The sequence below is a fragment of the Triticum urartu genome, chromosome 3A (genome assembly GCF_056163025.1).
Source record: "Triticum urartu cultivar PI428250 chromosome 3A, HENAU_Tu73, whole genome shotgun sequence".
NCBI classification, from domain to species: domain Eukaryota; kingdom Viridiplantae; phylum Streptophyta; class Magnoliopsida; order Poales; family Poaceae; genus Triticum; species Triticum urartu.
In genome coordinates this window covers 38752956-38767152 of record NC_141875.1, presented here as the reverse complement: position 1 = coordinate 38767152, position 14197 = coordinate 38752956, and the positions used below count along the sequence as shown (strand labels likewise).

The 14197-nt window shown below is 47.1% G+C and overlaps 1 pseudogene; it reads right to left on the bottom strand.

Moving 5' to 3' along the window:
• The window catches only part of LOC125542588 (uncharacterized), a 252253-nt pseudogene that overhangs the window by 181949 nt on the left and 56107 nt on the right, over positions 1-14197 (bottom strand).

Sequence of the window (14197 nt, the reverse complement as noted above, 5' to 3'; positions counted from 1 at the left end):
TCGAAAAATGGAAAATGGTTTTTTCGTCCAACGAAAATGAAAACTTCCTTAGACAACATTGTTTGCCATTCCAATATGCACTATTGTGCAAAATATGAGATCATTTGAACAAACTATGCCATGAATGTGGCCATAAGATTGATCATTTGGCTTGAAAGCCATTGATCTCCACACATGATAGCTCGTTTCTGAGAACACTTTTTTATAATAATTGCCGTATTACAAGTTTGTTATTTTTCCTAGGAACTTGGCCACATATGATGACACAATGCGAAGGTTTCCCAATTTTTTGATTTTTTTGAATTTTTTATGCCAGTTTCAAAATGCGATCAAAACGGCGGGAATGACCGTTCCTAGCTAGTGGTTGAATCTTGGAAATTTTTTGGTGTTTCTCTGATTAAATAGATACTTATGTACCTAGAAATGATTTTTGGAAAAAATAAATAGCAAACTATGAGGCAGCTGCAGTTCAAATTTGACCCGCTTCCAGCTGAATCGGCGGAAATTTGTCTTTTTCACGAGAGGTGGATCAAATCTTTTTACACCCAACCATTTTGTCAATTGTGCATTAAATATGCCCTAGTATTTTATAAAAATGATTTGGTCCCATTTTGCAACAATTATTTGGTAGGTCCTTCACAAAAAACCTCATTTGGGGCAATCGAGAAATGGAAAATGGTTTTTCCATGCAAAGAAAATGAAAACTCCCTTAGGCAACATTGTTTGGAATTCCAAGATGCACCCTCGTGCACAATATGAGATCATTTGAACAAACTATGCCATGAATGTGGCCATAAGATTGATAATTTGGCTTGAAAGACATGAATCTTCACGCATGATAGCTCATTTCTAAGAACACTTTTTTAAAATAATTATCGTATTACAAGTTTATTATTTTTCCTGGAAACTTGGTCACATATAATGACACAATGCGAAGGTTTTCCAATTTTTTGATTTTTTTTTTGAATTTTTTATGCCCGTTTCAAAATGCGGTCAAAACGGCGGGCTTGACCGTTCCTAGCTAGTGGTTGAATCTTGGAAAACTTTTGATGTTTCTCTGATTAAATAGATACTTATGTACCTAGAAATGATTTTTGAAAAAAATAAATAGCAAACTATGAGGCAGCTGCAGTTCAAATTTGACCCGCTTCCAGCTGAATCGGCTGGTATTTGTCTTTTTCACCAGAGGTGGATCAAAACTTTTGATACCCAAGCATTTTGTCAATTGTGCATTAAATATATCCTAGTATTTTATAAAATTGATTTGGTACAATTTTGCAACAAATATATGGTAGGTCCTTCACAAAAAACCTCATTTCGGGCACTCGAAAAATGGAAAATGAATTTTCCGTGCAAAGAAAATGAAAACTCCCTTTGGCAACATTGTTTGGAATTCCAATGTGCACAATATGAGATTATTTGAACAAACTATGCCATGAATGTGGCCATGAGATTGAGCGTTTGGGTTGAAATCCATGAATCTTCACACATGATAGCTCATTTAAGAGAACACTTTTCTAAAATAATTTCCGTATTACAAGTTTATTATTTTTCCTGGAAACTTGGTCACATATAATGACACAGTGCGAAGGTTTTCCCATTTTTTGAATTTTTTTTGAATTTTTTGTGACCGTTTCAAATTGCGGTCAAAACGGCGGGCTTGACTGTTCCTAGCTAGTGGTTGAATCTTGGAATTTTTTTGGTGTTTCTATGATTAAGTAGGTAATTATGTACCTAGAAATGATTTTTGGAAAAAATAAATAACAAACTATGAGGCAGCTGTAGTTCAAATTTGACCCGCTTCCAACTGAATCGGTCGAAATTTGTCTTTTTCACGAGAGGTGGATTAAAAGTTTTGACACCCAACCATTTGGTTATTTGTACATTAAATATGGTCTAGTATTTTAGAAAAATGATTTGATACAATTTTGCAACAAATATTTGGTATGTTCTTCACAAAAAAACTCATTTTGAGTACTCAAAAAATGAAAAATGAATTTTCGTGCAAAGAAAATGAAAAGTTCCTTATTACTATTTTGTTGTTTTTTTCTTCTAAAAACTAGGTCACATTTGATGACATGATGAGAAGGTTTTCCATTTGTTTCATTTTTTTCCAATGTATCAGGTCAAATAAATAGCTAAGATGATCTAACATCTTATTTTTAAATTTATCACGACCAATTTAATTGGTCATAATATTGTATTGCGTTCTGATTGGTCCGTGGACAAGGCACACGGATCATGCACAAAACACCATTGGATCCTCCCGGTTCCAACGGTAGCTGTCGCTCCTCGCCTCCCCCACCAACCCCACCTGAGGCGAAACCCTAGCTGGCATCTTCCATCCACCCCCCCCCCCCCCCGCCGCCCTCTTCCTTTCTTTCTTCCTCTCCCCTCGTCCCCCTCGGATCCCCCTCCCCCGATCCCACCAGCCAGCGGCGACCTCCCCGCATCCATGGCCTCCCCGCGCCCATCCTCGCCGCATCGCCACCCCGACCCCTTCCTTCCCCACCGCATCGCCACCCCAAGCCACCTTCCTTCCCTAACCCTACACCCGTACCTCAACCTGCGCCGCAACCCGTCGGATCCCCCTTCTCCGCTGCCGCTCCCCCTCCTCTCCCCTCAACCGGCGGCCAGATCCACCCACTCACCCCCCCACCCTCCGCCGTGGAGAATCCACCTCCAGATCGAGAAGGGGAGGCAGCGTACGTCGCATCCACGCACCAGATCGAGTAGCGGCGCTCCTAGATCGAGCAGCGGTTGACGCCCATGTCCTCCTCAAGGACGGCCGTCTCCGTGCTCCACCACCACCCTTTCCCTCCTCCCTCACCGCATCTCACATGGCGCTGGGATCTTCCAGATCGAGCGCCTGCAGGGTAGGCACCTCCGCCGCCCAAGTCCAAGACCCCGCCTCCGCCGCCGGCAGGGATCTTCCAGACCAGCGCAAGGTCTTCCACGTCGCTGACCACGCCGGGGTTGCGCTCGCCGGCCTCACCGCCATCTTCCTCCACGAGCTGCAGCCCATCCTTGCCAACCACCTGCAGAGCTAGACCACCACCACCGGCAACGCATGCGTCGTGGCCTGCGGCACCGCCGCCGCCAAGGACCACCTCTTCAAGGTACGCACACAACGCGCCCACCATCCTTGCCATTTCAGAGAGACCATATGCATCAGTCAGTATGGACGCATCTGTAATTTCGAGTGTTTGAACATTGTTCCTGCTCTCTGTCTGTCTGTCTCAGGGGTCGCAGGAGCAACTGGGCCTGGTCAACATCGCCATGGAGGAGCTCCTCCGGTTCGCGTCGTCCGTCGGCGGCGCCGTCAGGGTGTCGTCGTACCAGGTGGTGCAGGACACCCACGTCTTTGATCTGCTTGAGCCGTCAGGGTTTTTATCCGTCTTCCTTTGCACATAATGGTTTACCTTTAGTGCATACGAGCTGAAGTAGATGTGGAGAATTCAGTGCAGGAAGTAGTCAGGACTGGGATCTTCAGAAATGTTCGTCGAATTTTGACACGTGATGCTTATTTCTGCCAGTTGGGGCTAGTATAGAGTCATTTTCCTGATACTTTCGTAGCTGCAGCAGCTTTGGCACGACGCTAAGCATGTCTTACACTATGGTTTGCTTCAATTATTGATCAACTTAACACTTGTTTCATAAGATAATCAAAAGGTGGTTGAGATCATGTGACCTGTTGCCATTCCCACATGGGCCGCTCTAGTCTAATGAAGCTAAGCTGTAGGATGTCTTCTACATATATACTTGAATGCGGAAAAATTGGCATCCAATGGGCATTTCTTAAATTGTTCATTTGCAAGAGATCACATTGCCCCCTAGCTCTATTTTGTTGTTGGGCAAGTTGCAACCAGTGAGATGATGATCATACACCTACTTTTGGTTGAGGTGCTCCCAGACATTGTTTCTAGATCCTGCTCCACCTAAAAATTTGTTTGAATCGTAGGAAATGTTTGTGTGGAGAACTGATAGCACTACATTAGAATGTAGAGAACTTTGAAATGTCCAGAATATTTTAACATTACAGATCACTAAAACTGATAGCTTTGCTTGCGCCTAAACATAAGCTTTTCATGATTAAGATCAGTACTTAACGTACAGTTCAATTTTGAGCAAATGTGATGTTTATTCTCTGAAGTTGATTCTCATGTGAGAAAATGTGTGAGCAAATTATAATGTTCAACTTAAATTTTTCATGATTAAGATCAGTACTTAATGTACAGTTCAACATCAGTGGCTGGATTGTAGTTGTTTGAATCAGGAAAAAAATTGTGGGGAAATGGTCCATTTATCCTTGATTGCATTGTGTTTTCTTTTCTAGAATTAGTGTACTTTACTTACATGTTTATGTGTTGTTTGGATGCATGAGAGGAAGTGTACTGGATCCTTATTGCGTGGCTAAGCCTGGCATATCAGTTTGCATGTCATGGGGTTGCAACGGCATACAGATGCTGCATTGCGTTGTGTGGATAGCTCTCTTAGACTTGTATGGAGCTGTACTTGGTGGCGGTGCCCTGTGTTTTGATGCTCGGTTCCTCGTGTTGTTCCCCGTGTTCTTGGCTTCCGCGGGCTCTGATCATTTGCATTGGTGGTTGTTGCTGCAGGTTGGCGGCCAGCGGCAGGATGAAGGCCAAGGCAGGCTCCCACATCGGCGACTCCCTTGCTGCTGGCGGCAGGATGATGGCCAAGGCAGGCTCCCGCACCGGCGACTCCCTTGCTGCTGGCGGCTGTAGGTTGGGTGTATAGGAGGCTGACCCACTGCTCTTCTTAGTACCATGGCTGCTGTAGGTTGGTTTTCTCTGCAGTACATACTATCTTGGTTTAGTTTAGGGGCAAATAGAGATATTTCTGTTGGACTGTGTTATGTGATTGATAGGTGACTGTCCCATTACATACTATCATGTCATCCTATTTTCCTGAAATTCTATTATTGATAAGTCACTGTCCCATGACATACTACTCTATTTGAGCAGGAATAGGTGGTGCCAGCGGTGCTGGATGCGGCATGAGTGGTTTAGGTGAGTTTTTTGGTCCCTCCCCTTTCTTGCCTACGTGGTCTGCGATACCACAATCGTCGAGGCATGGCTGGCTTTTGTTATGCTGTTTTTTAAACGCGTTGAAACTGTTGTGACATCCAAGTAGTTCTCTTGAACTTTTAGTCTTTATGGACAGATAAAGTAAAACATTAAAGGGACCAGTGTCATTATAACTTAGTTCCTGTATTCGCAGCCATGACTTGGTTTCAACCTATTGTTTGCTAGCAGAAAATATTTGGCTTATTTTTTATCTTATCTTGCATTAAGCTGCCTTGTCTGTATTGAACTCTGTAATTCCGGAAGCGACCACCACATCTTGTGAGAGAGACACTCTCTTTGCTGTATTTTCTGTTTATTGTTTGTAGTGAATGACTTTCTATGTCTTGGTAGGTAACTGGTATCATGTCCATGTTGTTGTTGGCTAGATGGTAATGGTTATCAGAATATGTACACATGAGTGTATCATGTAACAAATGACACCAGAATATAGACACAGTAAATCCATTGTTCTGTTTTATCATTATGCTTCATATGTTAACGTGTTGCAGTCAAGTTTTGGAAGTTTTGCTATGCCATGCTTAGTGCTTGCTGAACTGAGGCATTTGGGCATTTATGTATAATTTTTATTCTCTTGAATGGATATATTTTATTGGCAATGATTTAACTTCCACTAATAATTTATGTAGATCACGATCTAATGTCGTCGAGGTTGCTGCTACTCTAACAGAAGATCAGAAGAAGCCTGGAGATGTGCACCATAGTTTTAGTTGATGGTGCCTGTGTATTTGTTTTTTTATTGTATATGTACAGTTGTTGGATCGTGTAGACATGTATGTGCTGTTGTGAGTTTGTGGATTTGATCATTTAATTGAGAGAATTATTGATTGTTTGCATTTGAAATGTGTAAAATGAAATATGTGAATGAAAAAGATGAATGTTCTACTGGATCGAATAGTATTTGTGCTTTAAAAAGGCTATGGCCCAAACAATAGTGGACTGGAATACTCTGCATTTATGAAAAACATGTAAAAAGGCTTAATGAAATGGACTGCGAAATGGAATGAAATAAAAAGGCCGAATTGCTGGGCCAGCCCATGTAGCTAGCAAAAATTAATAGGAAAAATAAATATTAAAAAGGCCGAATTAATGGGCTCGGCCCATATAGACACCGAATTGGACCGGGCTGAATCTTGTGCCACATCAGCTTGCCACGCTGGATGCCTACGTGGCCTGGGGAGGTTGCTAGTGACCAAAAATGCCACAGTAGGAATATTTTGGTCGTAAACGTCTTCGACCATTTCAGAAGAAAGGTCGCTATAGTCAGTTTACGACCGCCAGCTTTTGACCTTCTGTTTTTGGTTACAAAAAGGTCACAAATGGAAATTTGTGACCTTTCAGTGACCAATAGTGGTGGTCACAAGTTGACATATTTCTTGTAGTGGTTGCTGACTTCCGCTTTCGGATTCTTGTCCAGCGGGATAAGTGTGCCAAAGTCGCTAGAACGAAGTGGTGGAAGCTCAAGGGGGAGGTAGCTCAGGCGTTCAAGGAGAGGGTCATTAAGGAGGGCCCTTGGGAGGAAGGAGGGGATGTGGACAATGTGTGGATGAAGATGGCGACTTGCATTCGTAAGGTGGCCTCAGAGGAGTTTGGAGTGTCCAGGGGAAGGAGAAGCGAAGATAAGGATACCTGGTGGTGGAATGATGATATCCAAAAGGCGATTAAAGATAAGAAAGATTGCTTCAGACGCCTATACCTGGATAGGAGTGCAGACAACATAGAGAAGTACAGGATGGCGAAGAAGGCGGCAAAGCAAGCTATTGGTGAAGCAAGGGGTCGGGCATATGAGGACCTCTACCAACGGTTAGGCACGAAGGAAGGCGAAAGGGACATCTATAAGATGGCCAAGATCCGAGAGAGGAAGACGAGGGATATTGGCCAAGTCAAATGCATCAAGGACGGAGTAGGCCAACTCTTGGTGAAGGACGAGGAGATTAAGCATAGATGGCGGGAGTACTTCGACAAGCTGTTCAATGGGGAGAATGAGAGTTCTACCATTGAACTAGATGACTCCTTTGATGAGACCATCATGCGTTTTTTGCGGCGAATCCAGGAGTCTGAGGTCAAGGAGGCTTTAAAAAGGATAAGAGGAGGCAAGGCGATGGGCCCTGATTGTATCCCCATTGAGGTGTGGAAAGGTCTCGGGGACATAGCGATAGTATGGCTAACCAAGTTTTTCAACCTCATTTTTCGGGCTAACAAGATGCCAGAAGAATGGAGACGTATTATATTAGTACCAATCTTCAAGAACAAGGGGGATGCTCAGAGTTGTACTAATTACCGTGAAATTAAGCTGATGAGCCATACAATGAAGCTATGGGAGAGAGTCATTGAGCACCGCTTAAGAAGAATGAAAAGCGTGACCAAAAATCAGTTTGGTTTCATGCCTGGGAGGTCGACCATGGAAGCCATTTTCTTGGTACGACAACTTATGGAGAGATATAGGGAGCAAAAGAAGGACTTGCTTATGGTGTTCATTGACTTGGAGAAGGCCTATGATAAGATACGCGAAATGTCATGTGGTGGGCCTTGGAGAAACACAAAGTCCCAGCAAAGTACATTACCCTCATCAAGGACATGTACGATAATGTTGTGACAAGTGTTCGAACAAGTGATGTCGACACTGATAACTTCCCAATTAAGATAGGACTGCATCAGGTGTCAGCTTTGAGCCCTTATCTTTTTGCATTGGTGATGGATGAGGTCACAAGGGATATACAAGAAGATATCCCATGGTGTATGCTCTTTGCGGATGATGTGGTGCTAGTTGACGATAGTCGTACAGGGGTAACTAGGAAGTTAGAGTTATGGAGACAAACCTTGAAATCGAAAGGGTTTAGGCTTAGTAGAACTAAAACCGAGTACATGATGTGCGGTTTCAGTACTACTAGGTGTGAGGAGGAGGAGGTTAGCCTTGATGGCCAAGTGGTACCCCAGAAGGACACCTTTCGGTATCTGGGGTCAATGCTGCAGGAGGATGGGGGTATTGATGAAAATGTGAACCATCGAATCAAAGCCTGATGGATGAAGTGGCGCCAAGCTTCTGGCATTCTCTGTGACAAGAGAGTGCCACAAAAGCTAAAAGGCAAGTTCTACAGGATGGCGGTTCGACCCGCAATGTTGTATGGCGCTGAGTGTTGGCCGACTAAAAGGCGACATGTTCAGCAATTAGGTGTGGCAGAGATGCGTATGTTGAGATGGATGTGTGGCCACACGAGGAAGGATCGAGTCCGGAATGATGATATACGAGATAGAGTTGGGGTAGCACCAATTGAAGAGAAGCTTGTCCAACATTGTCTAAGATGGTTTGGGCATATTCATCACAGGCCTCCAGAAGCTCCAGTGCATAGTGGACGGCTAAAGCGTGCGGAGAATGTCAAGAGAGGGCGGGGTAGACCAAATCTGACATGGACGGTGTTGGTGTCAAAACCGACGGATCTCGGGTAGGGGGTCCCGAACTGTGCGTCTAGGCCGAATGGTAACAGGAGGCAAGGGACACGAAGTTTTACCCAGGTTCGGGCCCTCTCTATGGAGGTAAAACCCTACGTCATGCTTGATTAATATTGATGATATGGGTAGTACAAGAGTAGATCTACCACGGGATCAGAGAGGCTAAACTCTAGAAGCTAGCCTATGGTATGATTGTATGTTGTCTCTGTTGTCCTACGGACTAAAACCCTCCGGTTTATATAGACACCGGAGAGGGTTAGGGTTACACAAAGTCGGTTACAATGGTAGGAGATCTGTATATCCGTATCGCCAAGCTTGCCTTCCACGCCAAGGAAAGTCCCTTCCGGACACGGGACGGAGTCTTCAATCTTGTATCTTCATAGTCCAACAGTCCGGCCAAAGGATATAGTCCGGCTGTCCGGACACCCCCTAATCCAGGACTCCCTCGGTAGCCCCCGAACCAGGCTTCAATGATGATGAGTCCGGCGTGCAGATTGTCTTCGGCATTGCAAGGCGGGTTCTCCTCCAAATTCCGTGTAACTGTTTGAATAAAGTCCGATTTCTTGTAGATGTTGCGCTCCTCGGCTTCTATGCCCAATAATGGCTGCTTCCCCCGTGTCAAACGAATATGAAAAGTCTGAGTGTTTTTCATTCATACCCCTAGCCACGTAAATGAGCTGCCCTATTTAAGGGGACGAGGATTTAGATCCAATCCACACCTTCTCCCCTCCGCGAGTGTTCATCAGAGCGCATCCGACAAAGGTCCATTCCACCATGGCCAGCCGTCGCAACTCCTCCTCTCGCCCTTCCAGCCCTAAGCCTGGATATTGGGAGAGATGTTCCATCCCGCATAGCGAGCTAGTGACACTCCAGACCAAGGGATTTCTCCCCCCGGCCTATATGGTCCCGGTTCGAGCCGGTCTTGCCGTCTACAACGGCGGAGAGCAAGCAGAGAATGCCCCTAATCCCTCCAAAGGAGAGCGGGTGTGCCTCGTCCCTTACTTAATAAGGGGGCCCGGATTTCCAATCCATCCATTTCTCCGGGGGTTGCTGGAGTTCTATAGCCTCCAGCTACATAATCTCACGTCTGCCTCAGTACTGCATATCGCGGGCTTTGTAGCCCTCTACGAGCTGTTCTTGGGTGTCGAAGCTCATTTCGGACTGTGGAAGGAGCTATTTTGCCTCATGCCCCGTTCCAAGAAGGGGTCAATGTATCAAGTGGGCGGAGCCGAAGTATGGCGCATCGCCGGGACCGGATATCTGTCCGGAACCCCAAAGAAGGTGTCCGAAGACTGGCCCTCGGAGTGGTTTTATATAGAAGATGTCCCGCTGTCGGATCCTGTCCAGATCGGCCTTCCTGAATTCAACAGTGCTCCCTTAAAGAAGCGCCTAAGCTGGAGGTGACAGGGACATCATTTACCTGATGGGCCGAACAAGATTGTTAGCCCATTCCGGACTAACCATGATCGGGGTTATGGCCGAATGCATTATGCGGGGGGTGCAGCCGCTTCAGTATAGAAGCCACCCCATGTGGGACTTCAACAGGGAGGACGACGCCACCCGCTACGGCCGTAAGGGGCCAGATTCAGCTGCCGCTCTACTAAAGATCTTCTCCACTTTGTATAAGGGAGAAGAGGAGGAATTTCTCCACGTCAACCCTCAGGGCGGATTCTCCATGCACAATCCCCCAAGCTGGGTAAGCGGCCGTATTTACTTGTCCATCCGTTTTGTATTCCCATTGTTAAATATTCAGTCTGACGACTTCAACGCAGGAACTGTGCCGGGCTGTTAAGGAAATAAGCAGCCCTCCTCCACAACCCGAGGACCCAGGACGGTCCCTCGACCCGGCCTCCCAAGAGGATCCGGACATATCTATGGAGCTGATTGATGGAGTGTTCCATCAATTGAGCGAGGGCAATGCCTTGGTGGCCATTACGGCCGATTACCCAGGGCTAATCCTGACCCCCCAGGTACTTGAGATCGAAGTCCCAGTACCCCGAATAGGTATCTACCCACTCGTGTTCAGTTTCCTGATTGCAACCGAACTTTGCAGGGGAGGTATTTAAGGCGGAAGGCCGAACCTGCGGCGACAAGCCAACGAGGGGCCGTAGGGCCCCGCGGGCAGAAAAGAAGTGCAGTCCGGACCGAGGCGCCAGTGCAAAGGTATGGCTCGCCCCCTTATCCCAGGTGTTATACCTTCGAGGCATATTGACACTCGCGCTTCTTTTCAGGACAAAGAGACCTCACCGGACTACATCCGGAGAGGCTGCCAATCGCGCCTCCACCAGCCAGGCTCCAAAGCCTGGTCAGGAGGCGGAGGCGAACACAAGGCGTGCGCCGGACGCTCCTCCGACGGAGGATGTGGACGGGTTGTCTGCCACCAACTCTGAGGTGGAGAGTGCCATGAACCACAGGCGTCGCCGGACAATTCTTCACGACGCTTGTTTCTCTCAAGGGGAGTTAGATGCCTTCAGCTCGGGAGATGCCTATCTCCGTGCCGCTCAAAATGGTCTAGCTAGAGCCACGGAGCAGTATGTAAAAGACATACGGGGAAGAAAATTCTGGTAATTATATGTATATACCAGTAGCCCCCGAGACTTGAAATAGTTAGAATAACTGATTTAAGGATCATTTGTGATGCAGGTTCTTACGGAAAAGAATTCCCTACTGTCCAAGGAGCTGGAAGAGTGCAAAGCCCAACTTGAGGCTGCACTAGCCGCGGCAGGGGAGCCCAAGGAGACCCCCTCTGGTAATATATACTTCGAAAGATAAGTATTTTGCGAAGCACGGCTTTGGTGCGAATCTGACAAATGAAATTGCAGATGGCGCCGGATTGAATCCGGAAAGGCAACACCTCCTACGCCAGATAAAGGCTGGTGAGAGGGTGCTGATAAAGGTGATGGGGGAGAAGAACGATCTCCAAGATGCCAACACCAAGCTGGGCGTCGAGCTGAAAGATGTTTGTGCCCAGCTGTCAGACTCCGTGAAGGAGAATCAGCGGCTTCGGGGCGGCATATTTAGTAAGTGCTTGAACGAACCTTTGAAAGGAAGTTCGGCAGGGAAGTCGACTAACAGAGCAATGTCTGTAGGTGTGCTAACAGGTCGTCCTGCAGAGGAGATGCCCGGTTCTACGGGTGACCTTCTTCCCGAGCTCTCGCAACTGCTCGATCGAGTTCGGCAGGCGATGCAAGGCGTCGCCCAGGCCCTGTGGCCATCCGTCTCCATGCCCGAAGGTCTTGGAGAGCTTTCGGAGAAGCTAAAGGGAGCACGGCGGCGCTTCCGCTTGTGGAAGATATCAGCCTGCTGTCAAGGCGCTAGGGAGGCATGGGCCATGGTGAAGACGCGGTACTCAAAGGCTGACCCCAACCATATGGCCGAGGTCGGTCCTATAGGACCCGATGGGAAGGAGATCCCTGTAAGCTTAGTATACGGCCAAGTAGCGTTGACCGCAAAGTATTCCCAGCAGGACTGTAAATTAGACAGCCTGTTAGATGGTATTGAAGAGGAATACAGTCAGTCAAAATGACTATGTAATTTAATTGACATTTATGATGCCTTCTAGCCGGATTGTAGATCATTTGTCATGGCCGACCCTGTCGCTTCAGCCTCGGGACCTGACGGTCCGGAGTGTGTCCGAATTCTTATGCGGTTATATAGGAACCGAGGAATGCATGGAGACCAGGCGTAGGGGTCATTAGTGCGTGAACAGACAAGTGCCCGACTAGTTATGTTATATTACATGGTTAGTAAGAAACATCTTCCAGGGAGAATACTTCCTTTAGGGGTTCCTTTCCCTGGGAGGCATGCCCTAAAGTGCATGTCCATGCTGCGAAAAGAAACGCAGGAAAAACGTCTGGGGTCATATAGATAAATAAAAAAGATCATCTTTAGTTCACCGACCGAATATTCCCTTAAGAACGCTAGCTTTTGGCTTCACCCAGTCTGAGATACACGTCCGGCTGACCCGGCAGTAACAATCGCAGAGGTGCTCCCTTTACCACCTAGCCGAACAATCGGGAACGTAGGGGTAAGCATAGGAGCCAGGCAACCCAGCTTGGCCAAAACTTAAGTCATATCGATGCATATAATGGCGAATAAAAGGTACATGCGGAAGTGTGACACATGTGTTGGGCGTGAAGCCCGTATAAATAAGCTTCTGTTTAAAGAAGCCCCCAGGTTTATTGAGCGCGGATAGCGCGTCACTTTATGAGCTTTTAAAGGCTATAAGAGATGGAGAGACAAGAAGAGGAATGTAAGACAGAAAGTATATAAAAAATGGACAGAGGAAGGAGACAAACATAGAGTCCGGCGCTAGGCATAGAATCTTCGGAGACGGGCTGCGTTCCATGGGTTCGGCTCGAGTCGGTTATCCGATGCATTTCACAGGCGGTACGCTCCACCAGTTAGAACTTGGTCAATTATGAAGGGACCTTCCCACTTGGGCTTGAGTTTGTCCTTTTTCTTATCCGGCAGGCGTAGAACTAATTCGCCAACATTGTAATTTTTGGCCCGTACTTCTCTGCTTTGGTATCGTCGAGCCTGCTGTTGATAGAATGCGGAACGGGATTTTGCCACGTTACGCTCCTCCTCCAATGTGTCCAAACTGTCCTGCCGATCGAGCTCGACTTCTCTTTCTTCGTACATGCGCACTCGAGGTGAGTCATGAATTATGTCGCAAGGCAAAACTGCCTCTGCGCCGTACACCATAAAGAATGGTGTGTATCCGGTGGTGCGATTCGGCATGGTCCGCAGCCCCCAGAGTACGGAGTCGAGCTCCTCTACCCAGTGCGTGTTGGATTCCTTGAGGGGACCGCACTAATCTGGGTTTAATGCCGCTCATTATAAGACCATTTGCACGTTCGACCTGGCCGTTAGTTTGTGGGTGGTAGACGGAAGCATAATCGAGCTTGATGCCCATGTTTTTGCACCAGAGTTTTACCTCGTCGGCCGTAAAGTTCGTGCCGTTATCAGTGATGATGCTGTGGGGGGACGCCATAACGGTGTACAACCCCGGATATGAAGTCTATCACAGGTCCGGATTCGGCCGTCTTAACAGGCTTGGCTTCTATCCATTTGGTGAACTTATCCACCATGACCAGTAAGTATTTTTGCTTGTGGGTTCCACCTTTAAGGGGTCCAACCATGTCAAGCCCCTAGACCGCGAAGGGCCAAGTGATGGGGATAGTTTGGAGGGCAGTGGGTGGCATATGGCTTTGGTTTGCAAAGAGCTGGCAACCGGTGCATCGTTGGGCTAAGTCCTGGGCGTCTGCCCGGGCCGTCGGCCAGTAAAAGCCTGTGCGGAAAGCCTTGCTCACAAGGAACCGAGCTGCAGCGTGGTGACCGCCGAGTCCGGCATGAATTTCAGCCAGGAGGTTCCGCCCTTCCTCTTCGGAGATGCACCTTTGAAGGACTCCGGTAGTGCTTTTCTTATAAAGTTCTCCCTCGTGGACTTTGTAGGCTTTGGATCGCCGCACGATGCAGCGTGCCTCATTTTGTTCCTCGGGGAGTTCCTGCCTAATAAGGTAGGCGAGGAATGGTTCTGTCCATGGGGCAATGACGACCATTATTACGTGGGCTGAAAGTGTTATTTCATTGGCAGAGCCTCCGATTGTGTCAGAATGTTTGGTGTCCGGCAGTGC